Here is a 6,061-nt window from a genome sequence, read left to right on the forward strand (position 1 = left end):
CGCTTTGAGGATAATACAGTGCCAGCAACGTGGCCCACTACCAAGGACTGTGGGCTCTCCTCCGTGGCCGACATGAGTAAGACATTTAATCGTGTTAACCCTCGCAAGGCTGCCGGCCCAGACGGCATCCCTAGACTAGTCCTCAGAGCATGCGCAGACCAGCTGGCTGGTGTATTTACATACATATTCAATCTCCCCATCCAGTCTCCTGTCCCCACATGCGTCAAGATGGCCACCATTGTTCCAGTACCCAAGAAGGCAAAGGTAACTGAACATCGCCCCGTAGCAACCATTGTTCCAGTACCCAAGAAAGCAAAGGTAACTGAACTAAATTACTATCGCCCCATAACACTCACTTCTGTCATCATGAAGTGCTTTGAGAGGCTAGTCAAGGATCATATCACCTCCATCTTACCTGTCACCCTAGACCCAATTCAATTTGCTTAATGCTCCAATAGGTCCAGAGACGATGCAATCACCATAACACTCCACACTGCCCTATCCCATCTGGACAAGAGGAATACCTATGTAAGAATGCTGTTTATTGACTATACTCTTATTCCATTCCATACTTAGATTTGTGTGTATTAGGTAGTTGTTGTGGAATTGTTAGACTACATGTTAGATATTGCTGCACTGTCGGAACTAAAAGCACAAGCATTTTGCTGCACTCTCAATAACATCTGCTGACCATGTGTATGTGACCAGTAAAATTTGATTTGAAATGTTCTGAGGTTACAGTACACTTCCAAGATCTTCATACAAAAGAGTTAGACAGCTATCCAGGAATTGGATAGGCACACGGTAAGGATGCTGGCGGACAGGGTTCTGGCCAGGTTTCAAACGAATGACGTGTTCCAGGACTTTGGTTCTTCCTGGTCTCTGACTGAAGAGGGCCGGATACTTGCCAAACAGCTGCTTCAGCTCATCTTGCTTGTCTTCTTCCAGGTGAGCCAGTATGACTTCTGCTCGTTCTTTCCATGCCTCTGTGACCCCATCCGACTCATCCTCTTCTACTCTGCGGACCAGAAAGGACTTTCCTTTGGAGAGTTCCTCTTTCTCCTCCCAGGCCTTGAGAAGGTTCACATGGTAGGTTTGCTTCTTCTTACCCTTGTCCGGGTGCAGCACCTCGTAGGTCACTGGGCCCATCTTCCTCCCGATTAGGTACGGTCCTTGCCATTGCGCAAGGAGCTTGCTGGTAGACGAGGGAAGGAGGAGCAGGACTTTCTGTCCTGGCTCAAACTCTCTGTGGCGAGCGTGCTGGTCATAGCCTCTCTTCTGGGCCTTCTGGGCTTGCTGAAGGTTTGCAGAGTAGACAGACTCGGGAAGGGTCATGCTTGGTACCTGTAAAAGTGAATGGTAAAAGTCTTACTGCAATGATTGACACCGGCAGTTCCCTGTCATTGATCAGAAAAGGTAATGTACCTGTTAATGACATTGATTATGGTCATCAGACACTGATCCAATGTGTCCATGGTGACCAGTCACAGCAGCCCACAGCTGAGCTCACAGTTGAGATTCAGGGTCAGAAATACCTCCTCAAAGTTGGGGTAATGGAGAAGCTACCTTTTGAGATGATTTTGGGGAGGGATGTGCCTGTACTCTCTGATCTGTTGGGAAGGTTTGTTAAAGAACCAAATGCTGCCCGCGGCCAGTGACGGACTTCTACGTCACATTCATGATTAACGACTCATGGTGTAATTGCAACAACATACAGGAACTCAAGTCCTTTTGTTAACCTGACCTATAATTCCTCACAATCAAATACAGACCGTATTATCTCCCAAGAGAATTCTCCTCCGTTATTGTCACAGCCGTGTATAACCCCCCTCAAGCCGATACCACGTTGGCCCTCAAGGAACTTCACTGGACTTTATGCATACTGGAAACCATGTATCCTGAGGCTGCATTAGCTGGGGATTTTAACAGAGAAAATTTGAGAACAAGGCTACCTAAATTCTATCAGCATATTGACTGTAGTTTTTGTGCTGGAAAGGCACTGGATCAAGGCCCTCCTCCTCCCTCCTTTCAGCAAATCTGACCACGACTCCATTTTGCTCCTCCCTTCCTATAGGGTTATATGAGTTTATAAGAAAGTGCATAGAAGATGTGGTACCCACTGTGACTATTAAAATCTACCCTAACCAGAAGCCGTGGATGGATGGTGGCATTCGCGCAAAACTGAGAGCGCGAACCACCGCATATAAACATGGAAAGTTGACTTGGAATATTGCCAAATACAAACAGTATAGTTATTACCTCCACAAGGCAATCAAACAAGTGAAATGTCAGTATAGAGACAAAGTGGAGTCGCAATTCAACGGCTCAAACATGAGATGTTTATGGCAATCAGACAATCACAAACTACAAAAATAAAACCAGCCATGTCACGGACACCGCAACGTCTTGCTTCCAGACAAACTAAACACCTTCTTCGCCCGCTTTGAGGATAATACAGTGCCAGCAACGTGGCCCACTACCAAGGACTGTGGGCTCTCCTCCGTGGCCGACATGAGTAAGACATTTAATCGTGTTAACCCTCGCAAGGCTGCCGGCCCAGACGGCATCCCTAGACTAGTCCTCAGAGCATGCGCAGACCAGCTGGCTGGTGTATTTACATACATATTCAATCTCCCCATCCAGTCTCCTGTCTCCACATGCGTCAAGATGGCCACCATTGTTCCAGTACCCAAGAAGGCAAAGGTAACTGAACATCGCCCCATAGCAACCATTGTTCCAGTACCCAAGAAAGCAAAGATAACTGAACTAAATTACTATCGCCCCATAACACTCACTTCTGTCATCATGAAGTGCTTTGAGAGGCTAGTCAAGGATCATATCACCTCCATCTTACCTGTCACCCTAGACCCACTTCAATTTGCTTAATGCTCCAATAGGTCCAGAGACGATGCAATCACCATAACACTCCACACTGCCCTATCCCATCTGGACAAGAGGAATACCTATGTAAGAATGCTGTTTATTGACTATACTATACTGACTATACTGACTATACTCTTATTCCATTCCATTCCATACTTAGATTTGTGTGTATTAGGTAGTTGTTGTGCAATTGTTAGACTACATGTTAGATATTGCTGCACTGTCGGAACTAAAAGCACAAGCATTTTCCTGCACTCTCAATAACATCTGCTGACCATGTGTATGTGACCAGTAAAATTTGATTTGAAATGTTCTGAGGTTACAGTACACTTCCAAGATCTTCATACAAAAGAGTTAGACAGCTATCCAGGAATTTCACAGCATCAAGGTAAATGTGTAATTCAATGGTTAAATGCTTAGTATATGATATAAAAACAAACAACAGTATCATAAATGTAAGGAAAGAAAGGTGGTGTTTTATGTCACACGACTAACTGGTGCCCCCGCACTCTGTACCGGTTCCCCCTGTATATAGACTCGCTATTGTTATTTTATTGCTTAATTATTTGTTACTTTTATTTATAATTTTTGGGGGTATTTTTCTTAAAACTGAATTGTTGGTTGAGGACTTGTAAGTAAGCATTTCACTGTAAGGTATTGTATTTGGAAGCACGTGACAAATAAAATTTGATTTGTTGCCAATCTGTGAAGACTCCAAGCATGAAAAAGGGTTTAAACATAAGTTTTGATTCAACTCATGGATTATATTGAATGTATCTATATTCCCCCTTTATATCTTAATGTATCCACATGAAAAAAATGGCAAATTATTATTAATGACTTGGTACCCTAGTTTAGAAAAACCCATATACACTGAGTGTACAAAACATTAGGAACACCTGCTCTTTCCATGACATAAACTGACCAGGTGAAAGCTATGATCCCTTATTGTCACTTTTTAAATCCACCTTAATCAGTATAGATGAACAGGAGAAGGCAGGTTAAAGGATTGAGACAATTGAGACAATTGAGACATGGATTGTGTATGTGTGCCATTCAGTGGGTGCAAGAACTGAGAGTTTTTCACTCTCAAATGTTTCCTGTGAGTATCAAGAATGGTCCACCAACCAACTTGACACAACTGTGGGAAGCATTGGGGTCAACATGGGTGGAATGCTATCGACACCTGTTCGAGTCCATGCCCCAATGAATTGAGGCTGTTCTGAGGGCAAAAGTGGGTGCAACTCTATAGGTGTTCCTAAAGTTTTGTACACTCAGTGTATATCACACAATGTCTGGATGCAATATTCTACCCAGGAATAATCAACACTGAAATCTGTTACTCTTGTTATTCAAAATGCATCTGAAAGTCTTTTTTGCTGATAACAATGAAAATTAATATTTGTCTTTAATGCAGGGATTCATTTGAATGTCAGAAGCACTCCAGTTGAATGGTTACTTTCTATGTTATAGAGTGGAATGGTTTTTCTGCTGGTGTAAACTGAGGTATCTCCCCTCTGAGGACCTCTTCCCATAGTGTGTACTGGCGGACAGCCTCTCTCCCATGTGGACCCTCTGGTGCCTTTTCAACTCACCAGCCTGGTCCATGCTCTGACGGATTAAGGCTGTTCTGAGGGCAAAAGGGTGTGCAACTCAATATTAGGAAGGTGTTCCTAATGTTTTGTACAACCAGTGTAGTATACTTAAATACAGAAAAACAATGCATTTAAAATGTGTATTAAGTGTAATGATAGTAAACGTATACTTAAGATATACTAGAAAAATATACCACAAATCTTGTATTTGTAGTATATTATGTGAATTTGGAGTATATTTAAGTAAAATATACTTTTTTCTCAATTGGATAGTCAGAGGGAGTGTACAGTTGGGATAGAGAAAGCACTGTGTGTGTGGGCGCCCATGCAGCTGGGGATCCGAAGTGCCCTGTGAGAGAGAGACAGGTTGAGATTGCCAGAGTTCGAGTGGGGCAGAAAGTGTCCTATGCCAAGGCAGTGAAGAGTAGCGGTTAGCCCAAGGGTGAGGGATTAGACTGGGAGCCCCTCAGTAAGTAGGCCTGAATAGAGAGATTCAGAGAGGATGAGTTTTATCAAGGTAGGTTTTCTTACGTTTATTGCGATGGTGGCTACTTGAATCAATTTGCAGTGGAAATTAAGAATGGACATCTGTCCAAAGAAATTGAAAAATAAGAAAAATTGGCTAGGGTTGATAATTCCCCATCGTATCTTGGTGGAAGTATGTTTTCTGGAACGATGTACACCCAACCCATTGAAGATATCCAAAGTGGTGGAGAAAGCTTTGGGTAAAGTTCAAACGGAGCAGGTCACCTATTAAAAGGAGTCATTTCAGGAGTTGTATAATAAGTTGATATTGATATGCTAAAGTAAATTCCTGGAGTGGTTGATGTATGCTTGATGAATTGTGTGGTTAACGGCAAGAAGGAGAAGGGTTTGTCTGCCCTTGTGTTTTTTTTAATGTGGAGTCCCTCCTGACCCGAGGGCAGCTGGGATATGTGTATTATCCTGTCAGAGCCTTTATATCCAGGCCTTTGCAGTGTAACAGTTGTAAAATGTTTGGACATGTAGAAAGTGTCTGCAGACGGAAGGAGCCGAGATGTGGGACGTGTGGGGGAAACCACTTTGATGGAGACTGTGCAGCAGAAGAGATATGCAAAGGAATGAAGTATTGTAACTGTGGTAGAGAACATGAGGCGACATCCTTGGAATGCCCAAATAGGGTGAAAGAGATGGAAGTGGCCAAAATCAGGGAATTCACTCCTATGCGGAGACGGTAAGAAGGGTAGACATAGTAGGAGGTCCGAGGTGTGTCAGGTAGGCCTCTGCAGGTTGCAGAGTTGGCCTCCCACCAGCAGAATCCAGATATACTGTATGTAAAGAAGGTGGACTTTGTGAGTTTTATGGCAATTGTGATCAATGGCACAGCTAATGTGGAGGGAAAGTCCAGGAAGATGGGCATTATTGTGGATGCGGCAGACTGGTTCCTGGGACTAAAAGATTTGTCAGCAGAGGAGTTCCATGAGGTGCTGTCAAGAGCAGTAATACCCTCTCAGGACCCAGAGCCGGTGGAGGGATTTATTGAAGTTTGAAGTACTGAAGAAGTGAGAGATAATAACAAAACTGATCTCCCACTCTCACAATAT

The sequence above is a fragment of the Oncorhynchus nerka genome, linkage group LG11 (assembly GCF_034236695.1).
Source record: "Oncorhynchus nerka isolate Pitt River linkage group LG11, Oner_Uvic_2.0, whole genome shotgun sequence".
Lineage (NCBI taxonomy): Eukaryota > Metazoa > Chordata > Actinopteri > Salmoniformes > Salmonidae > Oncorhynchus > Oncorhynchus nerka.